Genomic DNA, 13,568 nt, shown 5'->3' with positions numbered 1-13,568 from the left:
GATCTGACTTTTTTGCATTGGAAAACACTTTCAGAGTAAACTGTCATAATGAAAACATGACAAAGCCATTCGACTATCTTGTTCATAAACAATGGTGTCAAGACTTTTCATCTTGATGAAACCGACCCGTTCACTGACATGAATACTTGCTTTTGAGAAATAAACTATCCATTTTGGGCAAATGACACGCTTTTGCTGTTATCAACTATCAACTTGCAGTTTGGACTAATTGTTTTGAGAAATGCATTAACTGTTGTGCAAATGTAAATAGTAATGTGAGAAATGCACCAAAGTGACTGAGGAAAAACTGTAAGAGCAGCGCTCAGTCTGTAGCCTAACTAATCAGTAGATTAGCTTTTAGTTTGATGCACAGATTGTTTATGAAACATTTAAGCATTTTTGACATCCCGGATGAGTAGCTACTAATCACTTGTAATAACAGTTTCTTTTTAAATATACATTGATATTAATGTTTATTAACTACTTAGATGCTTCCTAGAGCAGTGATTCTCAAAAAGGGGGTTGGGACCCCCTTGGGGGTCATTAGACAATGAGAGGGGGTCGCCAGATGCCTTCCAAAAAATAATGAATATTTTACAATGATTTATGAATAAGTTTGCACACATTCTTGAATGTACAAGGCTGTTTTCAACTATACTTAAGCCCCCCTCATGTACAGTGGGGGCCCCTGGTCTCTGGCACCTGTATTTTGGGGGTTGCGGGGAGAAAAGTTTGAGAACCCCGGTTCTAGAGGATTAATCCATTTTAATATTCCATGTCCTCTTTGTTTGCTCTAGTTGTGTCTTTCCCCAGCACTGGTGTACTCGGGAGGGGAGGCATGGGGACATTGCTCTCCTGATGCCCTAATACTTAAAGAAAAGTTAGCAAAATTAACCTCTTAGGTGCCCATTTGGTAGATAAAGCATGATGAAGTGCCCTCTCCGGTGATCTTTATGATTTATGAGAAAAACAAATGTGTTAAAGTTTCCTGTATGGTGCCTTTCCAGTGGACAAAATATGGTAAAGTGCCCTCAAGTGTCTTCGTCAGCCATCATCATTGTCATCGCAATGTCAGCCTCTTCACTCTATGATCGTCATACGACATCTTCAAGTGCCAAAGAGACTCCGGCAGTAATTCGGTATAACAGTCATGTGAAATCAATATAATTCAATATCACATCTATGTAAAATACATTTTAAAATCCTTTTAACCTTAAGCTGTTTTAAAACCATTTTCTCTCACCTGGACTTATTGTCTTAAAAAGCTTGTAAAACATCACCCCTGTGGTGCACAGCCAATCTCTAAAGATCCTCTTTATTCAGGAAAACCTGGACTTTAAGAATATGTGCTGTAAAAATGTCACTTGAATTTTAAAAAGTCATGGTACCATAAAGACTAAAATAAAAACAACAACAACAAAAAAAAAAAAAAAAACAGGAATAAAAACTCATAGATTTTTATGTGTGATAACAGTGTGATAAACAATAATGTCCAAGACTTCTTTACCCAAACTTCTTCTCCTCTCTCGGGGACAAAAAATTGAAAAAAAAAAATTCTTTGGCAAATAAAATATTCACATATTTACAAAATGTCCTTTTGCTTCTTTTTATTGGCTCCATTTGAGCCATTATTCAAAGAAGTTCCTGTCTGCAGTGACACAGAGGGATACATCACAGGCTCTCTGTCTCTCTTTCCCTTCATTTTAAGTTATTTATCCTGTCAGCTACCTAGCTATCATTCTGGTTGACACGTACCTTCTGCCTGTCGAGCTATCTGTCAATCAAATGAGACGCGCCACTCAGTCCGCAGTGAGGTTTTTCCTTAAATATAATCTAAACGATTGTGGTACAAAAAAATTCACCCTCCGTACAGTGTGAGCACATGAAGATGCTTCGCTAATGAGACACGTTTTGGTTTTTGAACCAGGCTGTAAACCAGTTTATTTCTAGTGTAAAAACTGGCTTTTCAACAGGTGTCCAAACGAGACTTCCAATGTGGACACTCGCTGTATTGCAGTTTTTTGTACTTCCACACTGGCTTCATTTTCAAGACCAGAGGTTGCCGCTTGAGTTTGATACAGCATGATGCTACAATGGAACATCCTGTCATCGGTTGCCAGCAGCCTGTCACAAAGCATTATGGGGTACAAAATGGATGGATAGCATTAGCTGCTAGCAGCAGCAATTATTAAAAATTGATTTTAAAATGTCTTTAAAGATGTTCGGTGTGAGTTACTGGTGTAGATTTAATCTTTAAAGACCCTAAAAAGTCACCCAAGTTCCAGGCTTGCTAGAAAAGCCTCCATAAGGGTTACAAAGGCATGGATAGCATCATTAGAAAGGCACAGTGGTAGGTTGTAAGAGGAAAAAAGTAAGTGGCTCTGATTTATGGGTCAAAGTTATTCAAGTTGCTGTAACCTGTGTCTATTCGTGTTGTACTGTATACTGTATGACAAAGTCGGCCTCAGCATGTAAATGTTTGAGTCAGTCACTAGTCTGTACCGATTCAACTGCAGTTTTCATTTCAAAGTATTGATTTTTCCAAATACTGAAGTGTGTTAAGTACATCTGTAGGCAATCTCCTCACCCTGATCTTTAATTTGAGTTCTCACAAGTTATAACAACATGTTTACACTTACAATGTAAGGTGAGAACATTATTCTCCTCCTCAGAGGGTTTGACTCATCCTTACTCTATAGCAGGGGTTCCCAATCTTCTCGGCCTGCAACCCCCAAATAACACCGCCAGAGCCTGGGGGCCACACTTACCCTAGGGGAGCAAACTTAGACTTTAAAGATGTTTTTGTAGATCATATTACTTTCATTTCAGTACAAATCACCTAATGATTATGGATCAAGTTGGACACATTTTATGTTTAGAATAAAGGATAAAGTATACAATTTGAAACTATCTTAAAAGTTCCTTGCTTTTTTTGTAAGGTAATTCACAACCCCTCAGAAGGCCCTGACTTCTGGGGGGCTACTGCTGCTCTACAGTGCTGTGGTCACCATCCTGCACAGTTTCAGGACTTTCTGCCAGTAAAAGTCTTTACATGGGTAAGGAAGACTGTGGTTTTTGTTTTGTCATACAAGCTTTGCTGATTTCATTCTCTAAACCAACATCAAAACCATGTAATCCTGGTGTCTAAATTTAAGCCAGCTGTGACTGTTTCACAACGAGAACCCCAAGCCTGTGTATGCAGTAAAATCTCTAGACTGAAATAAGTTGATGTAGATTTTTTTAAAACAGTCAAAATAAACACTCAGCTTCACAAAGGATAAGAGCCTGTTTGTCCAAAAATATTTGTTAAAAAATAACTCATTCACTTGTGTCACATGTTGTAGACTGTGGTGAACATACCTGAATGATAAAAGCCATGTGAGGTTTTTGTCAATGTCTGCATTATTTCATGTATGTAATGTCAGAAACAGAAGCACGCACCATCTTACAAAGACAGGCTCATGCTGTGCGTGTCCGAGTGTGAAAGGACTTGAGATAAAGACTTGGGGTGTGTTTGGCCTCTCCTGTCAGAAACACAGCAGCTACAGGCAGTCAAACTCAACAGTGTGATGAAGAAATCAATGCCTTCTCTCTGTTGTTAGATCAATGCCCTCCTTTCTCCTTTTCTTTACTTCATTCTTTCCCTTTTTAAAGTATTTTCAAGAACTAGCAAACAAAGTGATGGTAAATGCTGCAGAGATGCACCTTATGTGAACAGATAGGGAGAAGTGTGTAGTGTCATCTGCACCACTGTGATGTAAAATGTGTAACAGCCAGTTTGGAAATCTAAGTCATCAGCTCTGAGTGATCTGGTTTATTTGCCCAATAAAGCATGGTGGCTTTTTCAGCTACTGAAATTAGAACAGACTCCTGTGTTGAAATATATAGAAGCATTGCTAAATACTAAACCTAAAAATATCTAACCACAATAAAGTGTGTGCAGACTGACCTTACAAGATTCTGTCAAAACAGAGAGGAGATTAACCTGCAGTTTCTCAATTCTTCAGAGTTTGATTATGCATAGTAATATTTTACTGCAGCATGAAAAAATGAAGAAAGAGTATCACAGTAACAGAAAATAACACTTTAATTCCCAAACGAGACTCATTTCATAAATCAAAACAAAAGAAAAGTTGTTAAATTTGTCTCTTAGCTACAGAAGTCTGATGAGGCTGGAGAACATGGCTGTTATAAGTGTCTTTCACAGTAGAGGCGCCTTATTCATCTTTTTGTACGCCCGTCAGTTTTTGCTACAGTGAGTTCTTTCATAGTGTGAATGGCTGCCAGTTTTATTGATGCTGGAGTACTTTTAAACTTCAAGACAGTGATTCATGTTTTAATGTTCTCTATCCAGGTGCTAACAAAGAATTCAAGCTCTGCTGTGAGGTGTTGGAAATAAGAGAACTTGCCCATGTAAGACAACCTTCTATACTGTCTACACTGGATGGATGGATGGATGGATGGATGGATGGATAGATGGACGGATGGGCAGATAGATAGATAGATAGATAGATAGATAGATAGATAGATAGATAGATAGATAGATCCACCTCTGAATGGCTTATAAAAATAAAATGAGAGTTATGGAGTGGCCTAAAGTTGGGACTTAAATCTGACTGAGATGCAGTGGAATGACCTCAAACAGGCCGTTCATGCTTGAAAACCTGGCTGAATTAAAATGATTCTGCAGAAGAGTGGACCAAAATTCCTCCTCAGTGATGTAAAAGACTCACTGCCAGTTATAGCCACTAAGGGTGGTACTACCAGTTATCACAATAAGGGGGCAACTACTTTGTCACAGAGGACAAGGTAGGTTTGGATGGCTTTTATCCCTTAATAAATGAAATCAGTTAAAAACTGAATTTTGTATTTACTCAGGTTATCTTTTTCTAATATTAAAATTTGTTCGAGGTTCTGAAACATTTAAGTGTGACAACTGCAAAAAAGAAAGGAAGAAATCAGAGCGTGGACAACTTTTTCACAGCACTGTGGATAGTTATTTGATTTCTATATTTATCTCCCTTCTTTGATCTGTGTATAGAAGTATGCCTAAATCTGTAGAAATCGTCAGCTAACAGGAGACTTTTTCTGGACCCAGTGTATAACCACAATCAAACCATTGTTACTGATAAGAAGGAGAGGATCTGTAATAAAAATAAATCATATAAACATTGTTTTCTGGCATGAGGGATACACTACCACTATGCAGGGGTGGACTGGCCATCTGGCATACCAGGCATCGTCCTGGTGGGCCGTCAACCCAATGTGGGCAGGTCCGGTCCAGTCCCCTTTTTCTTTTTTTTTTTTTTTAATTATTGTTTTGACATGGCCTATCAGACGGCCTATGTGGGGCAGTGCAAGTTTCTTCATTTTCTAAATTCCCTCCGACTGGGCCTGCCAGCCACTTATCATTGGCTACAGAGGGCTAGTAGTGTGTTGCCAGCGGCCATCGACACGTAGGCTACTAGGCTACATTTCTGAGACATGTCCAAAACAAAGGATAAATGTTTTTACATTGAATGTGATATTACCTTTATTGATAAAGGCAAGCAGTCATTTCTTCATTCAATGCTTTACCTGCAAAGTGGCCCATGAAGCTTTCTGAGAACAGAGTGTAGTATTTAGTCGATTCTTACTCTTGTTAATGGAGAAAATACATTTACAACCATCCAGTAAAGTATCCGGTAACATAAAACAAGAAAAAAACATGAACTGTTTTGGATGTAAAGACTAAAGCATTAGTTTTGCCTGATGATTTTGAATTATTAAGGGTCAAACACTTTAAAAGTATAATGGCTGCACAGAAAGTGTTTATAAAGGGATACATATTTTGATCTGGAGTACAAGACGAGGAGGGATAGGATAGGAAAAGAAAGGATGGTTATTGTCAGAAATTTTCCAATTTGAGGCTTCAATTGAAGTACTCGGGCTATTTTAAAGTTCTCAAATATATTTTTTCTCAGTTTTTTTGGTACATTTCTCTGACCAGAATTAGAAGTCTCATAACTGTTAGTTCAACCTCCACAACATTGAGTCATTTGTGCACATCATAGCAGCAGTCATTCCTTCTAACAAATTGCAAATGCTTTAGGGCATGCATCAATTGCTTTCATACAATTCTTGTAATTTTTACTGTAGTTTTCAAATGGCTGTGCAAATAGTGCTGTCTTAAGCTTTTTCAGGTAGTGTCACAAAGATCTGACTTTTCTGCATTGGAAAACATAAGTAGATTGCATGAGAGAAGACACCGTGAGATTTGCGGACTTCTACGTGGTGAACACTGATAATGTAGTGGGCTGGTCTGGACAGAAAACGCCAGGGCTGAATTTTTGTCCCAGTCCACCCCTGCCACTATGGTGGGAGAGAGAGAAGTTACTTTCTTTCTTTTTTTGGTGGTTGGTAGCTTAATTAGAACCATCGGCCTGTTTCCTTGCAACACAACCACTTCCTAACAGATGATTGAATATAGCATCTGCATGTTTGGTATGCACCATAGACAGAGAAGTGACAAAATACAGCGAACATCTGTGTGGGTGCACAGATGGTGAGATTCATCATTATGCATGTAATGGAGGGAGTATTCTCATGTGCCGATTCAGGCCTTCTCCAGGCATCATTGTGTGGGCACAATGGCTGGTAGTTTTCCTGTCTGAGACTCTGTTATTCCTCTGTGTGGGCCCTGCCTGCAACCTAATCTTCACATTCATCAAAAATGTCAGAGTAGAAATAAAGTCGTGTGTTGTCATTATTTCTTGATTCATTTCAGGATTTAGTTTTTAGAATCTGCGCTGGGCCTTTTCTTGTTTGATGAAAAGCGGGAGGTCTCTATATCACTTTTTAAAAAACAAATCTGGGGCATCTAACTGCTGCTCCAGATCTCTGACAGTGAAACACTGAGTGCTGATGCCACTGGGAGCAAGAACAAAAGAAAACCTAATGGATAAGCCTAAGCACTTTCAAGCTAATGTAAAACGATAAAATAACCCAACAACCACAGCTGTAAATCCCAGCTGTATAAGAAATGTAATTTATCAGGTTTTTGGATGCCAGAACTATGAATCAACATTTTCTCAGGATCAGCATGCAGGGTGCTTTCAGTAAAAGCTGAATTTTCCTCTTCTTTTTTTTTTCAAATTAATAAAAGAATAAAAACTGAAATATCACATTGACAAAAGTGTTCAGACCCTTTGCAAAAACACTGAACTTTCTCTTGATCTTTGCCGAGATGTTTCTACACCTTGATTGGAGTCCACCTGTGGTAAATTATACTGATTGGACATGATTTTGAAAGGCACACACCTCTTTGTAGAAGCCCTCACAGCTGGTAATACATATCAGAGCAAAAACCAAGCTATGAGGTCAAAGGAACTTCCTGCAGAGCTCAGAGACAGGATTGTTGCAAGGCACAGATCTGGGGAAGGCTACAAAAAATTCTGTTGCTCTGATGGTTCCCAAGAGCACAGTGGCCTCCATAATACCACTGTCTCTCTATCACACACACAAACAGCATTGCCATCCTTGTCAACTACAGGTCCATGAGTGGGAATATTTCCTGCTCATATGTTATGGTGGGGGTAGGGGCATTAGAAAGTCATTCCTGCTTTTGTTGTGATGATTTGAGTTACTGTCTGACTGTTAACAAAGAAAAAAATATCCAAAGTTGAGGACTGTGCTCGTGTTTCTTCTCTCACTGTGGGAGTGTCTGTAGTAGTACAACCAAAATATCAAACATGTCAGAAATCCATCTGACCAGTCAGAAGCAGCTTGTCAGGCCGTAGTCAGGTCGTGGTTGGCCATTGTTTCCCCGTATACAGTATGACAAACGATTCACAATCCCACTAAAAGTCAGCGTGACTTCCAAGTGAGTCATACGACTCAAATTTTTTGGCTGAATCGGATGAAATTTGCACGGTGTCGCCCGGCTTTAGTGAGAGAGGTGACCAAGAACCCGATGGTCACTCTGACTGAGCTCCAGAGATGCTATGTGGGGATGGGACAAGGTGCCAGAGGGACAACCATCACTGCAGCCCTCCACCGATCTAGGCTTTATGGCAGAGTGGCTAGAAGGAAGCCTGTCCTCAGTGTGAAACACATGAAAGCCCAATTGGAGTGTGCAAAAACAACCTGAAGGACTTTCAGACTGAAAGAAACAAGATTTGCTGCTCTGATGAAGCCAAGATAAACTTTTCAGCCACAATTCACAAGTGTTATGTCTGGAGGAAACCAGGCACTGCTTATCACCTGCAGAATTCCATCCCAACATTGAAGCATGGTGGTAGCAGCATCGTGCCGTGGGGGTGTTTTTCAGCAGTAAGGACTGGGAGACTGGTCAGAGCTCAGGCCTAAGGAAAAGTTCAGTGGTGCAAAGTGCATGGATATCTTCAATGAAAACCTGCAGTGCTAAGGACCTCAGACTGGGCCAAAGGTTCACCTTTCAACATGACAATAACCCTAAGCACAAAGCCAAGACAACACAGGAGTGGCTTAGGGACAGCTCTGGGAATGTCCCAGAGTGGCCCAGCCAGAGCCTTGACTTGAACCCTATCAAATATTTCTGGAGAGACCTGAAAATACAGAGCTTGAGAGGTTTCGCAAAGAAGAATGACAGACAATGCCCCAATCCAGGAGTGCAAAAAAGACTTCAAAAAGACTTGAGGCTGTAATTACTACCAAAAGAGCTTCAAGGAAGTACTGAGTATAGGTCTAAACACTTATGTCGATATGGATGATTACTTTCCAAGTACCCAACCAACCAGATCTACCCTTGACCTCTACGAACCACTCATCTTACTGCTCCTAAACGTTAAATTAGCTCTTTCTATGCTGCTGTCAGCTTGCCTTCAGTGTGGATCCATGCAACCTTACTCCACCCCAGCCACCTCCAGTCCAGTCCTGTTGGTGACCTGGTCCATTTCTTCTTCTTCTTCTTTTTAAGGGGCTTGGGCCTTGTTGTTGGAGCTTTCTGGCCACTAAATATCCATTTGATGCTATTTTATTCTCTCTTTGCCCATTATTTATATTCAAAACACAAATCTTTATCATTAAGAGTATACCTAAATGATGCACATGTATAATGGCTATATCATGATACCCTTTCCAGCACAAGGCCCCAGGCAAATGCTTACCTTTACCTAATTTGTAACATGCACAAGTGGATGAAAGAATTGCCTACAGTGAAAAAGATTGACTCAAAAACACACTATGATATAGCTTACTGATCACTGGACGCCATGGTGTAAAGTAAAAAGAAAGTCATCCAGTCTACTATACTGTGTCAGTCTGGAAGCCTCTTTGTGAGTCTGTGACAGGGACCTGATGTCATTAACAGACTGTTAATGACATCAGGTCCCCTGGGACTTGAGCCAGATGCACTGTCAAAGCTTATGAGGTTTAACATACCTCAGTTTGCGGAGATAACACACAGGAACAGGACATGGACGATTTAAGCAAGAAATCCTGCTTCTTTAAAGATGTTTGACAACCTTTAAAGAACAAAACGGAGAACATACATCTTAAACTCCATGCAATAGCTTGTATATTTAAGTCTGCTATAACTGCTCTTCTTTAAAATTGCAGATCAAGAGCATATCTTATATCTTCTACTGCTAAATCTTCAGTGATTGAGATTGATTATTGCGATTATTGAGATTATTGCTTTTTATTGTGTTGTCATTTTGTGCTATTCTTTCATCATGTCTTTATCTTGTTCTTTTGTTGTAGAATTACAAAAAAACTCATTGACTGACAAAGTGAGGACAGATGCCAATTAAATAAAAATATGTAAAGTAAAATAAGTGACTGTGTAAATATTCACCTGCTTAGTGACTGACCTAATTCCAAAGAGGTCCAGCCAATAGGTGCTAGTAGTCTCACAATTAGTGAAATCGGGATCACCTGAGTGCAGTGAATGAGTCTCAAGTGACTGTAGTATAAAGACACGTGTCTGAAAGGTCCAGTCACTGGTTAACCAGTATTCTGGCTACCATTACACCATGAAGACAAAGGAACACTCCAAACAACTTAGAAAAAGAGTTATTGAAAAGTTTAAGTCAGGGGATGGATGCAAAAAATCACTGGAAGGAATATAGCACATGTGTAAATCTGCTTAGATCAAGCTGTGCTCACAAACTGGCTGACCATGCATGGAGACTAGTGAGAGAGGCCACCAAGACACCTATGTCTACTCTGAAGGAATTACAAGCTTCAGCAGCTGAGATGGGAAAGACTCTGCATACAACCACTGTTGTTCTTCATCAGTCAAAGATTTATGGGAGAGCAGCAAAGAGACAGACACTGTTAGAGGAAACTCATTAAATCAGGACTAGAATTTGTCAAAAGGCATGTGGGAGACTCCATGGTCAAGTGGAAGAAAGTTCTTTGGTCCAATGAGAACAAAATGGTGCTTTTTGGGCATCAGACAAGACATTATGTTTTGCGGACACCAAACACACTATACACCACTGTGAAGCATGGTGGTGGCAGCATCATGCTGTGGGCATGCATCTCCACAGCCAGCCCTAGGAGGCTTGTTAAGGTAGAGGGTAAAATGAATATATAGGCAAAATATATGAAAATGCTGGAGGACGATCTTACTCAGTCTGCACGGCCTGGGAAAAGATTTTTCAGTAAGACAATGACCTAAAGAAAACAGTAAAAGATACACAAGTAATGTTTTAAAGACAACAAGTTAAATGTTCTGGAGTGGCTGAGCCAAAGCCTCAATCTAATAGAGAATTTGTGTCTGAAAAGTGCTCTGCCTGATCCCTCTGTAACTTGACAGAGCTTGAGCAGTTCTGCCATTAAAGATTGGGTTAAATTGCAGTGTCCAGATATGCAAGCCTGATTGAGACCTATCCACAAAGACTTAATGCTGTGATTGGAGCCAAAGAGGCATCGACTAAATACTGACTTTGAAAGGGGTGAATATTTATGTAGTCACTTATTTTACATTAAATATTTTTGTTTAATTCACAATACTTTGTAGAAATATGTTTTCACCTTGATACCTAAGAGGTTGTTTTGTGTTTTTTGGGTCAAAAAAGCCAAATTATATTCACCATGACTGATTTATAAAACCAATAAAAGGGTAAAACATCCATAGGGGGTGAAAAGTTTTATAGGTATTGTATAATCTGGCTTGTCACCTCATCAGTTGACACATCCAGCTCAACAACAGTTTTCTATTGTTAAAAAACATAGGTGGCAACTGATACCACTGACTCCTCTATAGCATTCAGCATTAAGAGTCCTTTCTTGCATGTGAGGGGGGTAGTTCTATGAGTGTGTGATGTCACATGAATCTATGAATCAGTACAACAGACTCTGTGATGGTATTCTTGCTTATTCTTCCCTAAAAAGGACAGTTCCCCCACTGCCGTTATAAGACAACAGATTTTGCTAAGCAGCCTAGTATAATGTGGAGATATCCCTCTAAAAATAAAAGACAATTACGCTGGTATGGCCTTCACGCTCCCAGAGGAAATAATATGATTAGAACAGCTGGAGGGATACTGCAATTAGGCCCTGTGATTTGAGCCATAATTTGTTCAAACATGTAGGAAAAAAAAATTTGGATTAAACAAGACCATTTATGGAAATCTACATGAAAATGTGCACTGTGTTCATAGCAATAATGTCAACATTATATGTGCCTGTATGATGTATTAATTTCTGTCAGGCCTACAGAGGAAGTGGATCAAATACCAGGCAACATTAACAAGCTTCCTCTCATAACCACTACACACAGAGAAGAGGATCACTTCACCACATCCCCGTGGTTACGGCATAATCAATAAAACAGAGCATAGGCATATGCCAGGAAAAGTATCTGCCAGGTGTTTGCTTTGTGAAGAGGAGGAGGGCTTTTGCAAATGATTGCAGGTGCATCTAGCTGAAGGAGAGCAATATCCATGGAGAGCAGTGGTCTGAACTCCCCTATTTAACCTGTAGGACATGCTTCATAAGCTGCTTTAGCTGCACTGTAATCCACTGAGACCATTAGGAGCTGGAGCACTCCTTGTCTCACTTTCACTACAGCCATTATAACCGAGCTGGTCCAAAATCAGTCTGTGTGGCATTCAGTTCTACATAATATACTAGAAAAACCACATAATGATGCAACTTTTTAGTCTGAACCAAAAATATTATAATAAGATTAGATATGACTAACTTTTGTAATAAAACAGTGACACCTTCTGCTTTATGTAACTAATCCCACAGTGCATGCATTCAGGGGAAAATGGCCATGTTTCTGCAGTGTTATGAAAGGAAGTCACTCTACTGCACGCAAAGGTGAGACAGGACTGGTAATGGGATTGTCACGGCTTAGCTTGCACAGAGACACTTGGGACTGACTATTTGTCGGGGAGTTGTTGAACGAGGCTGAAAATCCTCAGGTGTGATATCTCACACATAATGAGTGGCAGCCTGATGAACACAGCAGGTCCACATTTACAGCACCACTGTCAGCCATGGTATAACCATTACCCACAAAGAATGAAGTCTTAGTGGGATCATCCAAAGTGAGAATGGGACTATTTACACCTGACGTCGACTTACGTATGCCATTGGTGATCCCATCACAAGGGCTGCCTTTTTTTTTTAATTTCTACCAGGTTGTGCAGAAGCTTTAAGGAGCAGAGAGCATGATAAGGCACAATAATGATGGGAATTACGTTTATATTATGTTTAAACTTTACAATCTGGATTTCCAGACCCACTTTGCCACCCTTAAGCACACACAGGCTGAAGATAAACTCACCAAAACTTCTTGATCTAAAATTTGAGAACTGTGACTGTAGAGTTAATGTAATAGAAACATAAATGCATGTGCAAGTTTGATCAGTGGTGAGAGAAGCTGTGGTGGGTGCTTTTGGGGATCCTGTACTTCATGCTGAGCATGCTGCAGGTGTCCTAGGCCAAATTTAACTTCACATCTGTGATGGGAGGACCCACTTTGAGACACACGATTGACATCTTCTTCCTCTGATAATGAAGCTGTAAGTCAGCGTGCTGTTCAGAAAAATCATCTGGTGATTACCAGAAAACTATTAAAGCTTCTTCCAGTAAGGGTTAATAACAAACTACATGCTTATTTTAGCAACTTGGCATCATTTTATCTCAACAGGTACAGGAATGGATAAGTTAAAGACTACAGATACATGTGATTCTCTGAAAATAAAATAAAAACCCCATCCACTCAGAGAAGTCTCTATATTTGAGAGGTCTGCTACAGTGGCTGTTCCTCATTTGTGGGTCATCTGATACAGACCCCATCAAAGAAAATATGTCTTAGCTTATCCACCAATAGCAAACAAGGTCTAAAGTTCAAAGACATTTATAAAACTGGATTTGAAAGGCACCCTTGAGGCCAAGCTAGAGTCTTATATTTATTTTTCATTTGGCTGCAGGATTTAAAGCAAGGACATCTGGTCTCTCATCAGAGATGTGCTCCATTTTTTAACAAATGGACTGCCAGTTGCAGTTTCTCCACTGATCACTCACCCTGAAATAGTGTCTTGCTCATTAATCAATGCAAAGCAGCATGTGCCTCTGAAAAGTGATTCTGT

This window comes from Cheilinus undulatus, linkage group 3 (genome assembly GCF_018320785.1).
Source record: "Cheilinus undulatus linkage group 3, ASM1832078v1, whole genome shotgun sequence".
NCBI lineage: Eukaryota > Metazoa > Chordata > Actinopteri > Labriformes > Labridae > Cheilinus > Cheilinus undulatus.
This window is presented reverse-complemented; position numbering follows the sequence as displayed.